The sequence below is a fragment of the Balaenoptera borealis genome, assembly GCF_965194805.1.
Source record: "Balaenoptera borealis genome assembly, chromosome: 3".
NCBI classification, from domain to species: domain Eukaryota; kingdom Metazoa; phylum Chordata; class Mammalia; order Artiodactyla; family Balaenopteridae; genus Balaenoptera; species Balaenoptera borealis.
In genome coordinates this window covers 159,755,626-159,777,157 of record NC_138866.1, presented here as the reverse complement: position 1 = coordinate 159,777,157, position 21,532 = coordinate 159,755,626, and the positions used below count along the sequence as shown (strand labels likewise).

At 51.5% G+C, this 21,532-nt stretch overlaps 2 long non-coding RNA genes across 2 annotated transcripts in view; one reads left to right on the top strand and one right to left on the bottom strand.

Annotated features, from left to right (window-relative positions):
• Nucleotides 1-21,532, top strand: part of LOC309626481 — a 188,975-nt gene that overhangs the window by 120,228 nt on the left and 47,215 nt on the right. The gene's annotated exons all lie outside the window — the stretch shown is intronic.
• LOC309626473 lies at nucleotides 7,033-12,282 on the bottom strand. Its single transcript, XR_014243217.1, has 2 exons — nucleotides 12,128-12,282; nucleotides 7,033-10,440 (listed from the first exon to the last, which is right to left on the bottom strand). It is a non-coding gene; the product is annotated as an uncharacterized lncRNA (long non-coding RNA).

Here is a 21,532-nt window from a genome sequence, read left to right as displayed (position 1 = left end):
TATACAAAATACCACACATAGTATTTTTAATTATTAAATATTCATACATATTATTTTTTTTGGAACCACAAGGGTAAAATGTGCCCCATTCCTCCTTAATACTTACCTAAAAGCAAAGATGCTCGCCTACACACATAATCACAGGACAACCATCAAAAGCAGGAAATTAACTCAAATACGATACAGGCTCCAAATGAATTCTGCCGATGGGCACCATCACGCCCAGGACTGGGGCAGGACCACCCACCGCATTTACGGTCCTGTCTCTAATCTGGGTCCTTCCCTCTAAGGACCTAATACTTTAAAGTACCTACTATTTGAAATGGACTCTCCAAATCATTTCATTTCTCTGTTAAAACTTAAATATAATTTGTAATAGTAGAAACAAGAATTTAAAAATTTAAAATATGACTTTATGTTCTATTTAGATGCCATGTGACATTCAGTCCTGGATTGACTGTCTTCTTCTTGCTACGCGTCCACTCACTTAGCAAACAATCCCTCCTGTGGGCACAATTGGCAATCTAACTGCCTTACAGCTATTTTATAAACCATGAAAACTTACAGCTTTGGGAGCTGCTGATCTTTTTAACAAGTAGGAAGGAAAATTCCTCTTCATGCTTTGGTGATTTGGGTATAGAGAACTGGGTTAATCTTAACCCTTGGTTCATCTCATGCTCCCATCATTGACCCCTGAATGGCCCTCTTCTGTATGTTGGTTCGTTTTAATGATATAATAGACAACCAGGAATCTATCAGCCAATCAACATCTGAATTACCAGCTCTGATGACGTCTGTCTGTACAAGAGAGAAGTAACCATTCTCCTGAATCTCATAAAAGAAATATCGTTTTATTATATAGGTATTCCTCAAAAGCATATTGTTTAGTTTTGTTGTTTTAATTTTATTTTTTAAAAAGTATCTGACTGTATCTAATGTTTTGAGATTTTTTAATTTGTCATGGACAATACTGAGTGTAGCTGTCTTCAGAGTGTAGCTCATTCAGACGGCCATAGAATATTCTGTTATGGGACTACACCAAGAGTGAATTCATTCTTCTCTTGTCCATGTGCTTTCAGGTTGTTTAAAGGCATTCCTAATAGAGTCTTAGAGTGAACACCAGCGGGCCAGAAGTCTCTCTGTGACACACCCAGGAATGCCACCTGGTTACAGAGTGTGCAGATTTCAACTTTACAAGACAATTCCAAACTGTTTCCTATGCCCACCAGCAATATATCAGAGACCCTTCTGACCAGCATTCTCCCCGACACTTGATAACGTCAGACTTCGTTTCTGCCAGCAAAGAAGGGTAAAATGGAGCCTTCCACGGTGATCTCCATCTGTGTTTTCCTGAGAAGTGAAGAGGCTAAATTTCTCTTCTTTTCTTCAGCCCGTTACACACTCCCTGATTTTTAAAAGGTTTTTACCAGTCATCTGGTTATTTCTAACAGAAGCCAGAGAAAGGAACACGGCCACGTAGACACACAGGCCTGTCCCCTTGCTGGGCACAGCTAGTTCTCCTGGAGAGGGGATGACCAGTTTAGTGTCATGCCATGTATTACTTATTGGGAGGCATCCACAATGAATTTGTAAGAGTTTTATGAGGTTAAGAAACCAATTTCCTCTAAAGCAGTAGTGACCATATGACCTTTCACTGCATTCAAATGACTTTATACAAAAAGCTTTTATATCATCCGGGACTTGCACCAAACATGATTTCAGCTGGAACTGCTTTCTGGTTCTTTTTCCCCACTTATATCTGGGAAATGATGTAACAACAGCAAACATGATTCATGGTAAAGTGGATGCTGACTGACTCATTTTCATGAAAAGGGGATGACATTTGAGTTTTAGGATCTTCACACTGAAACCAGGCAATTTGCAGATTCAGATTTCTGTGCTGTTATTACAGCAAGTTGATGATAAAATTCTTGCTCTGATTTCCTGATGCGGCTGTTGGCAGAATTGCTTTGAAACGTATCTTCCATACTTTCAAGCCGTAACCCAGGGCCACAGAATTAGCTTGGATTCTATTTGTTGTTCAAACGTGGTTGAGGTTTTCAAACCTCTTTCTCTAACATGAGGCCGTCTAGGGGTCATCAAGCCCAAGGCATGAGGGTTGGCTGGAGGTGGGGAGGCTGACCCACTGTCCCAGTTTGCCTGGGATGAGGAGGTGGCTGGGTCTTGGGACTGTCGAGGCTAAAACAGGGAAATCGCGGGTGATCCAGGGTAAGCTGGTCACCCCGTTAGGAGGCTAACTTGGTCAGATGGTGGCTGGCCTGAGTTTGTTCAGGAAGCCTTCCTGGAGTGGGGTTTTCCTTTTCTCCCCACAATGGGGGCCTTCACAGTTTAAGGAAACTGAGGAAGGGAGAGAAATTTAATTGCTACTTTGGTACTACTGACATGGAAACACTGGCCCCGTGGGAAACCTACCAGTCGCTTCCCTCCCAGCTTGGAAACTATCTGTGCCCAGCGCCACACGGAAACTTGATGGATCCCTTATGTGCGGCAAGAATGGTCAACCCTGATTTGACTTGGAAGCCAGTTGCTTCTTACAAGAAGCATCTATCTGGAGACAAGCCTGGAGCATAACGGATCTTTGCAGAGGGCCGCGTGCCGAGTCCCAAACCTCTCAAATCCTCTCGTAGTTACTCAACAGGCACTAGGCCCCCTAACCCCACCCCGCTGTGACCTGTCCCCTTGGCTGGTCCTGAGGCTGTTAATGTCCTCAGCATCCCCACAGATCAGCCAGGGGGCAGTCGTGGGAGCTACCCTGACTCACTCTCCCTCCCTCCACGTCCAATCCATCCACAGGTCCTGCGGTCTCTACCTCCTGAACACACTCAGAACCCAACCTCCCACTGCACCACCCGGACCCCAGCCCACGGCACCGCTCGCGGGCCACCTCAGCCGACTCCCGTGCCACCTGCAACCTGATCTCGGGAGGGCAGCCACGGACCATCCAGAGGGTTTGCTAACCTAAAGTCCACTCGAGCCTCGCCCCCACTAAAACCCTCCCAGGGCCTCCCACCCACTCCAAGGAGGAGGCCAAAGCCTTACCACGGCCTCAAGGACCCAAATGACCCACGCTTTCTGAGCCATGTCCCACACGCACTACACACCAGCCCCACTGGCCTCCACACTCAGCCGACTGTGGCCACAGGGCCTTTGCACCTACACGTCCCCCTGCCAGCCACTCTCCTAAGATACCGCGTGGTCCACTCCCCCAGTCCCTTCGGTTTCTGCCCAGATGTCCTCTCAGTGACCATCCTATCATCCTATTTAAAACAGCAGCCCCCGCCCCCTCCCTCTTCTTTCCCGTGTTATTTTTCTCCCCAGCACTGGTACCCACTGGACACATACCGTACTCACTCATCTGTTACCGTCTGTCTCGCCGTCAGGATGTAAGGCCACGAGGGCAGGCGTCTCTGTCCAGTTCCCTGCTGCACCCTCAGCACTTGACTCAGCCCTGCTCCACGAGGCGCTGAACAGACATTTGCCACGTGATGGAAGGGCTAATGGGGGCGACTAAAGTATTGATAACATCACGGGGCTGGGGGCAGTCGGCACAGGCAGGGGCAGTGCAGCCGGCCTCCTAGTGTGTTTCTTGCCTTTTCTTCTCAAGTTCCTCAGCTGTAACTCTCCCTTTCCTATATTCCCAAAATGTTTATGATGTTCTCCAGCAAAACATGGCCCATGCAGATGGCTGCTTGATGGGGGCCTCCCTCCCTCTAGATGGATCCGCTGCTTCCTCCCACGGCCCCCTGGCTCAGAAACCCACCCCCCAAAGGTCAGGCAGGTCACTTGCACCCCCAAGACCTGACGGAGACCCGCAGTCACACCCAGAACCCGAGGTGCAAGGGAGTCTGGGAGGTGCCGGTGAGGGCTTCCTAGCATTTTCAAGAGTGTGGGTCTCTCCCCATTCGTGGCCTTGAAATGGGTCTTTGGAGCCCGACCAGAATCTTTGTTAATGAAATGGAATAGACTGGAAATGTCACCGTGTACCACGTATCCTACAGATAAGATTGATTCATGAATCTTTCTGCCCAGGCATCAACCCAGAACATTAAATCAGAATTTCTGGAGCATCCGACTTTTTTTAAAAGCTCCCCAGTTAACCCAAATGTGCGGCCAGGAATGAGACAAACGGTGCCCCTGTACCGGTTGTTCCCCGACAGCATGAGCCACCCCAGCAGTCAGGGGGCGTGGTGCCGAGGGCCAGGCTTTCCCAAGAGTCTGCATCAAAATGCATCTTTCTGTGCTCAGGACCTCTCTCCTTCTCTCTTCCTGCTTCAAAGCCCACATGGGGGCACCCTGATAAGCTCCTGTCCGACCCCACCGGCTGATGGAATCTTGCCCTTCCTGTGAAGACTGGCCCTCGTCCCCAGGCCTCTGGATGATGCCTCAGCGGGAGGCCTTCCTGAATCCCATCGCTGGGGGCAGCACCAAAGCAATCGGCCCTCGGTTGTTTTCTCAAAAGCATCAGCATCCCTGCACTTCCAGGCAGGACGGCCAGGGCAGCACAGCCCCAAACCCTCCCGTTCCGCAGACGTCGCCTGCCTGGCCCCTGACCAGGGCTGTGACACCTCCAGGCTGGGCCCCCTCGCTCAGTCTGGACACAGATGCAGGCAGGAGCCAGACGTGCTGGTTCAGGCCAGTGGGATGGGGGTTTGCTCCTCTTACTGCTGTCCCTCCACCGGCCTTGTCACCAGGAGGAATCCTGGAACTGTTCTCTGCAGGTCGTGAAATGATGAACGGCTTTCATGCTCTTCTTTGCGGTTCTCTGCATTTTCCAAGTTGCTCACAGTTGAACTTACGTGGGAAACACTAGGGCTTCAGTTTTTTTTAAAGACTTTTTGATGTGGACCATTTTTTTTATAAGATGAACCACTTTACTTATTTATTCATTTATTTATTTATGGCTGTGTTGGGTCTTCGTAGCTGGGCGCAGGCTTTCTCTAGCTGCGGTGAGCGGGGGCTACTCCTCGTTGTGGTGCACTGGCTTCTCATTGCAGTGGCTTCTCTTGTTGCGGAGCACAGGCTCTAGGCGCGCAGTCTCAGTAGTTGTAGCATGTGGGCTCAGTCGTTGTGGCTCGCGGGCTCTAGAGCGCAGGCTCAGTAGTTGTGGCGCACGGGCTTAGTTGCTCCATGGCATGTGGGATCTTACCGGACCAGGGCTCGAACCCGTGTCCCCTGCGTTGGCAGGCGGATTCTTAACCACTGCACCACCAGGGAAGTCCATGTGGACCATTTTTCAAAGTCTTTATTGAGTTTGTTACAATATTGCTTCTGTTTTATATTTTGGTTTTTTGGCCCCAAGGAATGTGGGATCTTAGCTCCCCAACCAGGGATTGAACCCGCACCCACTGCATTGGAAGGCGAAGTCTTAACCACTGGACAGCCAGGGAAGTCCCCGGGGCTTCGATTTTTGATATACATGATCTACAGCTCTTCCCCAGGCCCCCTGTGAGCACGTGAGGCTCGGTCACTCTTTGCTGAAGTTCCGCACGGAAGGCCCTGCTACTGGTGATTCCTTTAGACTCTGGGGAGACCCGCAAAGAGATGGTGGCCGCGAGCTCCCTGCAGGATGCAGACCCAGGATGACGTCGGCCTGACATCACGGGCAGGTTCCAGAAGGGTACCGTGTGCTTCCACAGAAGGCGGGCTCCAACGCCGACTTCCTTTTGGTCCAATTTCCGTCCTGAAGTCGTAGGCGGAGGAGTGAAGAGACCAGAGACCGCACGCCCAAGATGCCATCATTTGCCACTCGCCTCCCGCCTGAAGCTGCTGGAGAGACAGGCCAGGGTGCCCGGGACAGAGTCCCTGGAGAACCCGGCCCAGTAGGGACCCCCAGCCTCCCGTGGCCCGGCTTAGCCAAGGAGCTCGGAGGGGGAGACGGGGCGCATGTGTGACAAGCGTCCCAGCAACTGGGAAGCATCAGTCTCTGGACCGGAGCTGCAGGGAATCTCACTTCACCCCCTTTGTTTCCAGATGGGTCAACCGAGGCCGAGCGCCATCCAGGGGTGGCCCTGAGACCCAGCCCGTCACCAACACGGTGGACCTGCCACCACTGGGTCTCCCAGCGCCCGGCCGGGGTGTCTCCCCAACAGCATACATCTGACTCCTGTTGAGGGCACGGCCCCACATCCTTAGTTGCTTCCTGCAGCTTCCGCGTCACTTCTGCCACCTGTGGGTACCTGCCCTGCCCCAGCCGCTCTCAGGACTGTCCCAACAATGATGAATAAACACTGAGAGAAGAGCCTGTCTGCAAACGCCGACTCGCTCCTCCTCCTCCTGGTCTCTGCCGATCATCACCTGGGGCCGTCACACTGCGGGCCGGGCGGCAGAGGTTATAAAAGACCCGGGCTCTTAGGTTACAGACCTCGGACCTCAACTCCTGCAGAACAGCTTGCCGGCCAGGGGCCAGGGGTGGGAGCACTCCTGACCTCCCTCCCCTCCCCTCCCCTCCTTTTCCCCCCTCCCCTCACTCCCTGTGCCCCTCCCCCTGCTCTTCCCGGGTTTCTCCTGTGACTTTGTGACTTCCTGTGTTCGTTTTATCCAGCTTTCATCTAAATGCAGCAATTGGGAAGGACAGGAAGACAGACTCTGCCTGCCTCTTGTAGGGCCCCCAGGTGCTGATTCCGGCACCTCCCAGGAATCCGATGCAGATAAGGAGGAAACAGGAGGTCACCCGCGTAGGTGCCAGGAGCTGGGACAGAGGTGACCACCCAGGCCCTGCCCTGGGAAAGTCCTGTGAAGTTAAAGATTCACATTCCTTGCAGGGGAGGTAAAGGGATGACGCATGCTTGGATGCTTCGCGGATGTACAATTCCTGAGCATGTGGTACTTTTAGCTCCACAAGGAGAAGAGCGCCTGCTTGCACGGGGCTCCCAGGTCTGAACTAACCAAGGTGCTAACACACTCAGGCACACAGCATCAGGTGCTGTTGTTACTGTTGTTTGGACCCTGCTATTTCACCCAAAAGCACCAAAATCGTGACCATAGTAAAAATCAGAAGAGTGTCCACCTTGCTTACATTTATGACTTGGTATTGTCTTTATTTTAAATTACATGTGGGACGATGACCCTAATCTTTTAGGGATCTGACGGTCTTACTTCGGCTCTGCAACTACTCACTGCAGAAGAAAATGGAGTTTTGGACAAATTAACCAGGCAAAGGATTTATGAAGCACTTGCTATCACCTGGCCAGACAGAAGTATGAGATCTAGACCCTCCCCCAAATTGAGGACAATTAAGTGTGAGGACAAGTAACTGCCTGCAAGAGCCCCATCTGCATAGAATAGATGGAAAACAGGGCAGAGAAGACTTGAACTTGAGCAGGGCCTTAAGGAACCACCAGAAGCCTGCACGTGCCCACGTGTATATCCACACGTGTGCAAATGTACCGTGAAGGATGGCAGCACCTGGGAGGGTGTGGCTGGGTCCTCAGAGGGGAGAGGATGCAGGAGGGAAGCACAGATGTGGGAGCACAGGGACCCTGGTGGCCACTACTGGACATTGAGGACACAGACCACAGCAGAGGACGCACTTTAAGATAATGGGAAGGCATTAGAAGGGCGCAGCCCAGGGATCAAAGGCCTGAGAAGACAAAGCAGAGGATTCAGAAGGGAAACCTGGAGACAGAGGCCCTGATGGAAACGGGCAGGCCCAGCCTGGTTGGCGGGTGCTTCCCTGGGGCAGTAGTGTCTGAAATGGAGCCCGTCCTGCCCAGCAAGCTGCCAGGCCCCAAGGGAGGAAAGTGTGCCTGAGGACAGAGCCCGCCCGCAGGGCCCCAGAGTGGAGGGCGGTGCCAGCCCAGCACCAGAGCTCAGGGGAGGGATGAAAGGACCAGGGACCAGCCCAGCCCTGCCGAGTCTAGTCGGGATCTGCTCTTTGCACTTCTACTGGGAGTGAAAGGAAGGAGAGGTCCCGGATTTGGGTCCAAAAATGCTGACCTAACTGCGATGGAGTTCCCGCTGCAAGCAGCTCACCTGCAGGAACCCCTAAGGTGCTGCATCTCCTGCAACAGTGGGACTTGTCTTTGCCTCCGTGCCCAGCAGGGGACGGGGCAGTTCCTGGGCAGCTGTGACCTGACATCTGGCTGGCCTATCATCTCCACGACACCAGACCCATGTTATGAGTCCAGCCCCTGACAGCTGTGCCCTTGGGGCCACGGGAGAGAGGGGAACCCCGACTGTCCCCACGTGTAGTCCCATCCCTTCCACCTGCCTCTCTCAAGGATTCAGAAGAGTCAGGCATCTAAGTCTGTCTCTCGGCTCATTTCTAACGTGGAAGACGTCTGATGTTCATAACGGCAGACTTATCACACTGTACGGTCTCAGCCTGACACACATCATACCACATCCCAGGCTAGCCCGTCACTGGGGTCCGAGCCGGAAAGGCAGAGCCTCAGTCCAGCGCTGCTCAGCACACGAGTTGACGGTTGTGTACGGAGCCTCTCTGAGCCTCACTTCCTTCACCTTCACAGTGGAAATAATAGCCCCTGGGGTAGTTGTGAGGACAAATGCACACGTGCAAAGCACTCAGCACAGGACCTGGAAGGTGGTCCCTAAGTGTGTTTGGTTTCTTACTGTTATTTATTATTAGAACCTTCACCCCTATCCCCATCCCTACTGAAGTTAGGATGTGCAGGAATACTTAGGACTCCACCATCTGAAGACATTTTTTTCAGCTTCTCCACCCGAAAGGGACCTCGAGAATTTAGCCAAGACCACAGTCTCTGAACAGAGCACTCCTCAACCCCCTAGAAAATCACCATCTAGCCTGCCTTTAACATCCTCCAGACGGAGAAGTTTCCAGCTTTAATAACCCCGTTCACCACCTTCCTCCTGGGGCCCACCTAAGTTCTTCCCACCCCTTTGTTCTCACGAGTTTCCCTAATGGTCCACGTCAGGGCATTTCCTTCTTACTCAAGCCCATCTCAAAATTCCAGCAGCTCGGCTGAGGGTCGGACTCTGTTCGCCCCACTAGCGCCCAGCACCCTGGAGCCACCAAGCAGAGAGGCCAGGGTGGATGTGAGTGTGAACGCGGTGCCCGCATGCCATCCCCTCAGCCGGCGGGGAAGGGCACCATCAGCTACTGCCCGCCACCCCGCCCCACCATTCACCCATCTCAGGCTACACGGTCCCTGCTGGCCATGATCACAGCAGGTGGACCACGCCGGGGAGGTGTGACTGCGGCGAGGGAACTGCCAAGTCTGTCATTCACAGAGAACCTCGAGCGTGCCCGGCGCAGAGCAGGCGCTCCGTCTAGAAAATGAATGAATGAATGAATGAACGAACGAATGAATGAATGAGCGAGCGAGTGAGTGGCGTGCAGTCACTGAACTCTGCCCTAATTATATTCAGTGCCATTGATCAAGCCTCTCACAGGCAAGGCCCAGGACGAGTACCAAAGATCAGCTGGTCATCTGTTTGTTCCCCCAGATCCGCTGTCACGAAGGGCAAATCCACCCGGCTCCGGTCCCCGCAGGCTGACCTGCACACACACGACAGGCTCCCTGTCCCTCGGCCGCCCATGTCCTGGGGTCAGAGGGAGGGAGCAGCGTGGGGCCTCTGTGGGGCCACAAGCCGCCTGCATCCTCCAGGGAGGGGCAGCCCCCCTTGGGCCACTGGCTCCAGTGACTGCTCGACCCTCACCCCTCAGGCCTGGGGTGGGACTGCCTGGGCTTCTGCAATATCCCCTGTGGTTTTCCTCTACCCTAACCCAAACCTTTGTAACAGGCCCTTCATGAAATTCTTCTCAACTTGCCCTATATGAGCGGGCGTGTGCTTCCTGCCAGGCCCTGACCCAGCTGGTCCCCGAGTCTTACTTGTCAAGACACAGAAACACAGCCTGGGAAGGGAATCAGCGGTCAATTAACCTTCTAGACGTTAGCTACAAGGAAGTCCTTCTCCATCTGGCTTCTCTTCGTTTTGCGGGGAGAGAAGCAAAAGTCTTTTCATTTCCCATTTTTTAAATTACTTTTTTTGAATAGTTAGTAGATTCAGATGGTTCAAAAATTTTTTTAAGTATAAAAGAGTATATATATACTGAAGTCTGAATATATACTGTATATATATTCCATATATATACATATGCTGAAGTCTGCAGCACCGGGACAGTTCCAGGGGTGGGGTGCCATATCCCGGGTCACGGGCCCACCTTTCCACCTCCAGGCAGGTCCAGATGACGTCTCATCACCAGATTGAACAAGCCCGGCCTCGCCATCATTTCCACTTGCTGTGTTCACTTCTCAGCAGGAGGTTCCGACCAAGCCAAGTGGGGAGGTTCTGCCTTGGGCTGGAAGCAAGCCCTCCAGGGCCCCTGCCCTGGCTCACACCAAAGCTTCCAGAAAACCCAGCAACGCCTGTTTCTCACACCCTGGACCTTTAGGAATCAGGAGGGGCAGGATTCACCTCTCCAGGCAGCAGTGTTCTCTTCAGATTAGAAAAAAAAAAATCAAAGCTTAACGTGGTTGGCAGCGGGCAGACAGACGTCTGTCGCATGTGACCTAATGATGCCATCACACAGGGAAACCTTCACAGGTGAACACTCACTCAACAGCCCAGGTACTTAAGCCTGCTGCATAAGGCTCCCTCCAGCTCCGTGACAAGTAAACGGGCACTTTGCCTCCTAGGAGTTTGCCTCCAGAGGCCACAGAACACAGCAGATAAATGACCATTCACACTGCAGCTAAATGAGGTCAGCTGGGGACTCGGGGGAACGTCCAGGGACACGGCGTTGCCGTTATATATGGAATAATGGAGCCAATGAAGACGGTGAGTTTGGGACCACACGTCATCAGCTGAGGATCCGACTGAAGCCTCGGTCCCTGCTCGTGGCTTTCACCTTCCTTCTCAACAGCCCCACAGCACAGGGAGTGCCAACCATGTATCTTCACAACCGGGACCTCACAGTGGAACCTTAGCAACCTCCGTTTAAGGGACAAAGGCCAATAAGGTAATACTGGCAACCGTAGCATTAACCTGACGATGCATGGGGATTATGAGAGAAGTGAAGAGGCGGCCAGAAAGGTGGGGTGGAGGCAGCGGCGAGAAGCCACGCAGCCAGTCCCAGGTACCCGGGTGCCTGGGAGGGAGTCTCGGCTTACTCTCTTTTCGCCCCGGTCAGTGGTACCCAGGTGGGGGTGGGGAAGCCTTGGGTCAGAGTGACAATGGGTAACCGAGCCCAAACCCCTTCCAACACAAACAGAAAAAGCAGGAGGAGCCAATCAGCTCTGTTCGGAAAGTAAAACGAGTCTCCTCCATCCTAGGCTCCGACCTGAGGGTGGCAAGTCCCGGCCCAGCTCTGCAGCGCCCTGGGCACAGCAGGGCCTCCATCGCCCTGCCCGGTAAATGGGGACCCGCGAGCATCTGGGATTTTCCGACAGGCCTCGCGCACCCAGCCCGCGGTGCAGGTGGGCCAGGTGGGGCGCTGGGTGCCAGCTGCCAGGCACAGGGAGGCAGGTCTTGCCCGGTCGGCCGTTTCCCCGCGCCTCCGCATGCTGCGCCGCGCGCCTCTCACCCGTCCCGGTCCCCACACGGCCGTCCCGGGTCACGCGCTCGTTTTGCGGATGAAGAAACTGAGGCTCCGGGTGGTTAAATGACTTCCCGAGAGTCAGAGGGTAGAAAAGGCCGAAGACAGGACCCGCACTCGGACCTGCTTCCACACCGCCGAGCTGCCCCCCCTAACCCCTCGCCCTCCACTCCCTCCCGGAGACTCAGACCGCAATCCGAGCGCGCCGCCGGGACCCCACGCTGCAAACCTCTCGCCACCGTAGAACAATCCACCCCCCCGCCCCAAATCTCCAGTCCGCCGGGAGAACCCGATTCCACCTGCATCTCAGAACTTGCTGCGGCGCAATCCGGGTGCGGTCCAACTACCGCGACCGCGCTCTGCGCGCCGCCTCCGCCGCCGGCTCTGCGCGCCGGCTCTGCGCACCGGCTCCGGCACGTGGGGTCGGCCGCCGAGTGCCCGGAGGGGGCGACGTGGGGTCGGAGTGGCGATGCGGCAGGAGAGGGGCAGTGCGGGTCCTGGCCCCGCGCCCTCCCGGCCGCCCCCGGCACCTGGCGGCGCAGGTCTCCCGCTCCGGCCCGGGAGCGCTAGGGGGGGCACTCCGCCTACCTTTCCGGAAGGGCATCCTGGAGGGGAGCTCCCGGCAGGGCCGGCCCGGGACACCGAGGCCGGGCGACGTCCGAGTGCCAGCCCCGCGGCTCGGGGGTGCCTACGGGCGCCGGGTGCTGGGCGAGGGAGGGGGGAAAGGGACATATTTGGGCAAAGGCCGGGGCGTCACCGGCAGAGGGAGGAACCGCGGCGAAGCGGGAAGCGCGGCCCCGGGGCGGGCCTCGCGGAAACCGCTTAACCCCTGAGCTCCCGGCCGGGCAGCACGCCGGCGGCCTCCCCAGCCCGAGCCGGGGTCTGGGTCGCGAGCCCCCCACGCCGTGCAACGGAGCTGGGCCTGCCTCTCCTGACGCCCCTGGGCGGAAAGGAAACTCCTGATCGGGAAGAAAAGCAACTCACTCATCCACGCCTTTGGGCGGTTGGAGGACATCATCCCTGGAAGTATTTGGGGAACTTTATTCCATTTTAATCTTTTTGTCCTCAGACCCAGGAGTCCGCTCAAAGGCTGGTTGACTTGACTTGAAATTAAGTGAGGGCTGGAGGGAGCAATCCCACACACAACTCAATAAATATGTTAAAAAATAATGATGGTAGTGGGACTTAAGGAACTATAACCCAGAGAAATGGGGGAGGGGGCTCACCCCTCACATTACTATTTATTTTGCCTTTGGGAAGATCCGCACCTGAGAAAATGCTTTATTATTTGGCGGACTCAAAAGTCTCAAAGGCAGGTCATCCTTCCAGTCAGGTAAGAGTTAATTCCTGTGACAAGTGCTGTTTCACATTGCAGTTTGAAGACCGGTGTTGCCACAATCTCCTGATCTAATATTTAAAGCACCCATGCAGATAGCAATTGGCCCACTTTCTATATAGTGAAAAAAACCATCCAGGTGAGCTGGAAAAGTCAGAGCCAATGGTTTGGTGGGTTTTTTTTTTTTTTTTGAATCTTTTCTTAATCAGAATCAGTTGTTCAGCCTGTTGTCTTTTATGATTAATAGTCCGAACTCTCCCCACCCCCTTTTGAAGGGAGAAGGAAGTAGCCATTGGGTCAGATACTGTATTGTCAGCTGGCTTGGGAACATGGTAGAGCCTCCTGGAAAGACACTGTTGCATGGACCCCGCTGGAGATCCAGATGGTGAGCCCTGATGAGTGTAGGAATCAGTCTGCCTGAGAGGAGCAGGAAGTGAGGGATGCTGGGGGAGTCCCAGATTCAGTGCTGGGAGCAATGGCCAGCTCCCTCTGCCCTTTTCCCTGCCACGACCATAATGCCTGGTGGACGTGCACTTTACTCAGTGGGCTTAGCTGCCACGGAAGGCAGATTGTATCTAAGGCCAGATGAAGTGTCAAGACCGCACATCTCGGACTCAGACTGCTGTGAGTCATTCTGAAGCCAGAGGACATGCACTTTGAGAGGACGGGCCTTGCACCCTTCTGGTTGGCACCTTTACTGCCCTATGGACTCACATGACTGATTGTGCTACGATAAGAAATTTATGTTTGGTCTTTTTCACCGGTTCTTGACACAGAGCTCCTAAAACCTTTGGAATCTCTGGAGTGATCTTCTATATGCTAAGGAGAGGACCGGTGGCTGGGGGCCCCTAGATAGCTTCAGGAGAGGGGCTGGTGGCCAGAAGACCAAGCACGATTAGAGGACTGGAAATTGAGTTCAATCACCAATGGCCAATGATTTAATCAATCATACCTACAAAATGAAACCTCAGTAAAAACCCCACCATGATGAGGCTCGGAGAGCTTCTGGTTGGTGGGCACATGGAGGCGCTGGGAGGGTGGAGCACCCAGGGTGGGCACGGAGGCTCCGCATGCCTCTGCCCTCTCACCTTCCCCCCGTGCATCTCCTCCACGTGGCTGCTCCTGACTTGCATCCTCTATAACGAACTGATAATAGCAAGTGAAGTACTTTTCTGGGTTCTGTGAGTCATTCTAGCAAATTATCGAACCTGAAAGGACGGGGCTGGAGGATCCCCAGACTTCGTAGCCAAATTGGACAGAAGATGGGTACCCTGGGCATCTGTAGTGGGGCAGTCTTGCGGGACTGAGGCCGTAACCTGTGGGATGTGGGCTAAACCCTGGTAGTTTCAGGACGGAGTTGAGTTGCAGGACATCCAGTTAGTGTCCAGAGGGCTGGACAACTGGCTGTTGGTGTGGAAAACCCACACATTGGGTGTCAGAAGGGTTCAGGTTCATGCAGCCTGACCTCGGCTTTGAGTCTAACGCCAGCAGGAAAAAGAACGCAGGACTCCTTACAGTCTAGTTACCATCCTGTGTTCAGAGAGCAGCCCTCTCAGATTTTTGTAGTGCTTGTTTAACAATCCTGAGAACATTTGTTCTTTCACCACCAGTCAGAGGCAGCCAGCAAGGATTGATGTCAACATCTTATAACTCAGAGGGCTTCTGCTTGTCCCTTGCAGAAGGGAAGAAACAGCCCAGGCAAGTTCACGCAAGAGATAAGAGTGGCGTGGACGGCTGGATTTGCTGAAGCACTATCTCACCACCACCAGCACTGGGGGGAATTGGGCTGGGGTGGTGGGTCATGGCCCTCTGGTTTTCAGACGTGGAGGAAAGATTGGAAGCAATTTGAAATTGAGAATAAATTCCCAGGCCCTGTCAACAATGTAGCATGAGTCATAAACTAAGTCATTTCATCAGTGTTCACCAAATTTCAATTGTGTCTGCTGACATTTCTGTTCTTAATCTAAGGCACTATTGATTCAACACTGCTCCTCTCCTAAGGACCTCTTAGTACCTCAAAGTGGTGTTTTTAAAATCTAGCCTAATTGCTACAACCATGAGGAAACTCCAAGGCCTCCTCCAGGCCCCAGTTTATCATTAGTTTAGGATGGTCACCGCCAGCAGCATAATCTGAGGTCACCTGAGGTCCTGAGGCACCCCAACTTGCAGGCAGGAGAGGAGGTTAGAGGGCTGCCCGCATGGATCGCTGGGCCTCAGCCCCCGTTTCTGATTCAGTCTGGGGCGGGGCCTAAGAACTGGCCCATCTAGCAGGGTGCCCAGGTCATAAGGATGTAGCTGGTTCTCCTGCTTCCAGACCGTCCTTGAAAAGTGAAACTCAGCGGTGAGGTGAAGGCCCCGGAGGAGCTAGATCAGAATCTTGGGCTCTGTTTACCCAGGGCATGAGCTGCCTTCCTCCTGGTTTTGGTGACCTGTTCCCAGGCTCTTGGCAGGAAGTGCCCAGGCCACAGCCTCTGGTTTTCTCACTGCAGGAAGAAAAGGGTCCCCTACCCAGATTTCTTTTCCGATTCATAGGCAGAAGACTTTCATGCCCTCTCAGAGGGACGGTAGCACTCAAATAGGAAGAGATCTAACACTCTGTACCCCTGGCAACTCACTGTCCCTACCACAGCCTTTCCCTTCCCAGGTATTTGGGCATCTGCATTTTCAAGCCTTGTCTCTCTAATTATAGAATGTAAGGCTTTGTCTCCGGTGAAGGGTTCCCAGGCCAAAGAAGGGAGCTGGGAACTTTTGATGGGGGTCAGGAACAATGGTAAAAAGAAGTGTGTGTGTGTGAAAGAGGAAGGAAGAGGAAGGTGCCGGGGGCAGGGCCCACCCCCGCCTCCACCAAACTGCCAGCGAGGGGAGACCAGGGGCTGTCCCCACTGCACTGGCTCCCATGGCCCGGCCGCCCCCTCACTCTTTGCCCTTCGGCATGGTTTAAGCTTCCAGCTCCTCGGTGTTTGCCAAAAGGCAGACGTACAGCCAGCACGGGGAAGGGTGGACGCAAAGAGCAGGGGTGGAGAGTGAGAATCGCCACAGTGTGCCTCCTACTCTGGCTGTGTGATACACCCTCTTGGAGACTCTGTTGTCGGTCTATAAATGGGGATACTGCCTTCTTTGTGCATCGCTGTAAGGATTCAAACTCATGTTTGCCTGGAGCACAAGGACCCAACAAAAGGTAGTTACTCTTAATGATATTAATATTAATAGAGCTGGAAGCGGAGAGAGGCTACTTTCAGGGTCCCCAGGGTAGTGAATGGGAAGGGTCCCAGCAGAGGAGGTAAATGATAGGAACTCCTGGGGAGGCACAGGGTGGGAGTGTGTGGCTGGCCCAGGAAACGTAGGGGCTGGTTCAGGGGGGTCAAGTGCAGCAAGAGAAGTCCAGCTGCCGGGGGATGAGCTCCCAGTGACTCTGCGTTTTACCAAAATGTGAGTCTGTGTGTGTGTGTGTGTGTGTGTGTGTGTGTGTGTGTGTGCGCGCGCGCGTGTGTGACGATGAAAAGATTAATGATCCACAGTATCAGAGAAAACTATGACCATTAAGAGTAGTTCTATGGAAATAGCCAAGATATGGAAACAATGGTCCATCACCATGGATGGATGGTCCATCACCAGGTGAATGGATAAAGAAGAATGAAATAATGCCATTTGCAGCTACATGGATGGACCTAGAGATTATTATACTAAGTGAAGTAAGTCAGAAAGAGAAAGACAAATACCATATGATATCACTTATATGTGGAATCTAAAATATGATACAAATCAACATATCTATAAAACGGAAACAAAATCACAGATATAGAGAACAGACTTGTGGTTGACAATGGGGAGGAGGTTAGGGGAGGGAAGGATTGGGAGTTTGGGATTAGCAGATGCAAACCATTATATATAGGATACATAAACAACAAGGTCCTACTGTATAGCACAGATAACTATATTCAATATCCTGTGACAAACCATAATGGAAAAGACTATGAAAAAGAATATATATATATATATATATATATATATACATATAAAGAATATATATGAGTCAGTTAGCTGAACAGCAGAAATTAACACAACACTGTAAATCAACTGTGCGTCAATAAAATTTTTAAAAAAACAGTTCTATGGACACGTCTAACTCACAGATCTTGGTTTCTAAATACTGTTCTCTGATTAAAGGGCCCAGGAGATCTTGGCGGGTTGGAGCAGGAAAGATGAGCCTGGAACATGTTAGGGTGCCAAGAAATAAGTAACTTTTATGCTGAGGTGCCAACAAGTGACGGGGACGCGTCTGAAAGACCCGGGGGCCAACCTGAAAGGGCTCTTCTGGGACAGTTTGAGCAACAAGATAAATCATGATGGCAATGGGTTCTGACCCATAGAATAAAGACTCTGTGAGTCCACGCTGACGTAAAGAAATAGGTACATGAGTAAATAAGTGGGAGCAGAGGGAATGCTCTTCCTCACAAATTCTAGGATTTATGGAAATTAATGATTTCTAAAATTTATAGAAATTATTAGAATTCTAGCTAATAAGCCGCATAGCACAGGGATATCAGCTTGGTGCTTTGTGACCACCTAGAGGGGTGGGATAGGGAGGGTGGGAGGGAGATGCAAGAGGGAGGAGATATGAGGATATATGTATACATATAGCTGATTCACTTTGTTATAAAGCAGAAACTAACACACCATTGTAAAGCAATTATACTCCAATAAAGATGTTAAAAAAAAAATCCTGCCATTCATATAAATGCATCAACTCAAATTTTTTCCAAGTATCAAAAACAACATTTCTCCATAACTACCTCATATTGTAATTAAAGTTCTTATTTCAGTTAAAGTGTTTTCCCTCTAATACTATTCTTCGTGGAGAAGCTGTAGAACACAATTACTGATATTTAGACTTTTTGCTTTTTTATCTAATTGGTTTACTATTCTTCAGCTTCAATCCCAAATAAAAAGATAAAGATTTAAAACTCTAAAAAGAAAAAGAATTCTAGCTAATAAATGTAGAAGGAATCGTAGACTAGGACAGTCACTGTTTGGCAAATCCCACAGTAGTGATTGTTTCACAGAGGAATCATCAGTGGTTGCTGAAATTAGTGAGCAAAAATACGATGAGAAACAGGATACTGACAGTCTCACAGTATCTCCCACAAGGTAGTTGTTAATGACAAAGGGGAAGAAGGCAACTTTACTGGGGAGAAACCCGGCAGCTGCCTTAACCAAGCAATCAAAGTGAACGCCTCCAGTGATGGACCAAATCGACACTGTGTGCCTCCTGACACAAGGCACTGAGAAGGACACAGGATGACACCTTCAGTGTTCTTGCCAAAAATGCATAATTTGAATTTAATCCTGAGGAAACATCAGGCACCTAAAATAAGGGGCGTTCTACAAAATAACTAGCCAGTACTTCTTCGAAAACGTTAAAATCACAAAGGACAAAGACTGAGGAGGACTGAAGGGTTCCTGCACTGCGTCCTGGACCACAAAGGGGACACCAGTAGGACAGTCGGGGAAATTTAAATAGGATTGTGCCAGTGTTAATTTCCAGATTTCGATAATTGTGCTGTGTTTATATAACAATTGGGAAATTGGAGTGAAGGGTATTTGAGAACTCTTGGTACTGTTTACAACATTTTTGTAAGTCTGAAATTAATTCAAAATGAAAAGTTTTTAAAAATTAAAAAGTAATTATAGATGCTGGAGAGCTCACTAAATGAGAAGACTCCCAAACTGATTCGGCCGTGTAATCAGCTGCTAATTACCTTAGTGACAGGAACGGCCCAACTGCCAGGTGGCGGAAGCATCACCGCACAGCGAGGGGCTTCGACACTGCCCATCTACTAGCTTGCTGTTCTGTAGGTCAGAGGTCACGCAGCGAGACTGGGTTCTCTGCTCAGGGTCTCACGAGGCTGAACCAAGGTGTCAGCCGGGCTGAGTTCTCACCGGGAGGCTCTGGAGAAAAACCCGCTTCCGAGCCCTTTCTCGTGGGCAGAATTCAGTTCCCGTGGCCGTCCGCAGGTCCCCATTTCCCTCTGGCTGTCCGCGGGGGCCACCCGCGTTCCCGCCTCCATCTTCAAGGCGGGACGCGTCCTTCTCACACTCAGAGCTCTGACCTCTTCTTCTGGGACCAGCTGGAGAAAACTCTGCCTTAAAGGACTCAGGCCCACCCGGATAATCCCCCTCTCTTAAGGTCAGCTGACTTGGGCTCTTAATTACATCTGCAATTCCCTCCTCTGTGGTACCTAGACTCCTGTTTGCCAGAATCACTGCGGAGGTGTGTGTACACCGCGGCCAGGAATCTCGGGGGCCATGGGAGAAGCCTGCCAACCACGGGGAGTAATCTCTTAAACCGAATGCATGCGTGTGAATTGGCAGCAGGTTATGGACGGGGAGAGTGGGTTACCCGCAGTGAGGATGCGGACGCCCCAGGGCCCCCCCAGCCAGTCTGACCCTGCCCAGCCATGGGCTGAGCCTCAGAGAGGCCTCCTTTCTCTCCAGGCAATCATCCTGCTTAAACTCCCTGACCGTTCGGGAATGTGGTCAGTTTTCCTCTCTCCTCCTTTCAGCTGGAGTTTCAGAAATCAGGATTTAGTCTCTAGGGGACCGATCCTTTTCAAATCCTTGATTAATGCCCCCAAGGGACGAGAGCGCCATTGTGTTTCTTGTTCAACTGTCCCTGCAACTTCGTAAGCACGGAGCAGTTACAGCTGAGCCTGTTGGGAACATGTGCCCCGCGGCCAACCAGCTCCGTCGGGGACAGTCTCCCCTTTCTTCAGAAGGAAAGAATAGCTGAAGTGAGGCTCCAAAGTCAGTGGTTGGCCTTGGCCGGCGGTTCACAGAGTCTAACTCCAGCCTTTGAAGCCCACTGGGCCCAGGGATGGGTTTGCGCTGAGGACAGAGCCACTGAAAACATCAGAGCCCTAAATGACCTAGTGTAACCAGTCTGCTCCCAGGAAGCCACTCCTGTGTCGGTACAACCAGGCTTTTTTTTAATGTTACAAAGGGCTTTCGTGTGTTGTTTTCACTGCACTCTGACAAGTTTTTGATTCATGCAGAGGCCAACATTCACCCCGTTTCTCAGATGACAAAGCTGGCCCCGCGGGTGGGGGGGGGCGGGGGGGAGGGGTTTGCCCCGGTGGCTGGGCCAGACAAGGACAAAGCAAAGGCCCGAATCTAGGCCTCTCGACCAAGGCCACTGTTCTCACTCCCCACCCTCTCTCCAGGGAGCTGTGCTCTCTCCTGGCCCTCATTGTCCTGCGGGCAGGATGTCACAGTCCTGAGGATAAGCTTAGCTGGGAATCGGGGGCCATTTGATCTCAATGTATTTTGTCTTAATAACCTATTTATGGCTGAGAAGCCAGGCTGCCTCTTTCCCAGAAATCAGGCTAAATCTCCTGGGCCAAGTGGCGGCTTTCCACCCCATTATGGTCCAAGAATGTGATGCTGCCTCTGAAAGGGAAAATGAAGAGTCATTGTGATTTCAATGAGTCACATAATCACTTCTGGAGAAAAAGGGTAAATTTGCTTTATGAGGTTTCACTTCACCTGTAATAAGGACACTCACTCAAGAGGCAAACGAAACAGTGGACGGGTCAGGCCGTGGAGGCAGGTGGCAGATGCGTGACCAAGTCCAGTGCTGGCTCTGGTTCTGCTGCCAAGGCCACTTCTCCCTTCCTCTGCCTCTGTTTCCCCATCTCGGCAACAAAGAATACCTGTTGTCGGCTGAATGTAAGGAGCAAACGACTGCTTAAAAGAAAAGATACATCAAAGTTCTAATGTAAGACAAACATCTTTTACTGTAATTGAGATTGGCTTTTACATATATAAAAAACTGCTTGAATTATGTCTATTTTTATTTAATATCCACTTTATTCAAATTCAAAATTTTAGGTTTTCCTTAAGCTTTTAGGTTTAACTTAAAACTGCATCATTCTACTTAGAACTTTATTTTATAAAATACAGTAAAATTTAGCTCTCACTGTTAAGGGAAACTTGGATGACTGGTCCCATTTAGAAATTTAGTTATTTAAACTGCCTTAACAATTTAAACCTGCATTTATGAAATTAACTTTAGAATACTTCAGTTTGCTCACAAGTCTTCCCAAGTTCGTTTATTTATTTATTTATTTATTTATTAATTTTTGTCTGTGTCGGATCTTCGTTGCTGCGCGTGGGCTTTCTCCAGTTGCGGTGAGCAGGGGCTACTCTTCGTTGCAGTGTGCAGGCTTCTCATTGAGGTGGCTTCTTTTGTTGTGGAGCACGGGCTCTAAGGCACACAGGCTTCAGTAGTTGTGGCGCACGGGCTTAGTTGCTCCACAGCATGTGGGATCTTCCCGGACCAGGGCTCGAACCCGTGTCCCCTGAATTGGCAGGCAGATTCTTAACCACTGTGCCACCAGGGAAGTCCCACTTCCCAAGTTCTTGACCAACTGAATATGGTGAATCTTGAGTTCACTTAAATGTTCCCATACTGCTTACGATCTTAATAAAATTGCACTGCACCTTTTAACTTAACACAAGTCTACATCAATTACTCAATTCGAATCACAAGCTTCCTACATTGGTTACCCAAATTTGACACTTTCTCTTAAAATTAAAAGTTCTTAAAATACCAAATACAGATCACCTAAACTTAACCCCAAATTTTCAAAAGTATGAGT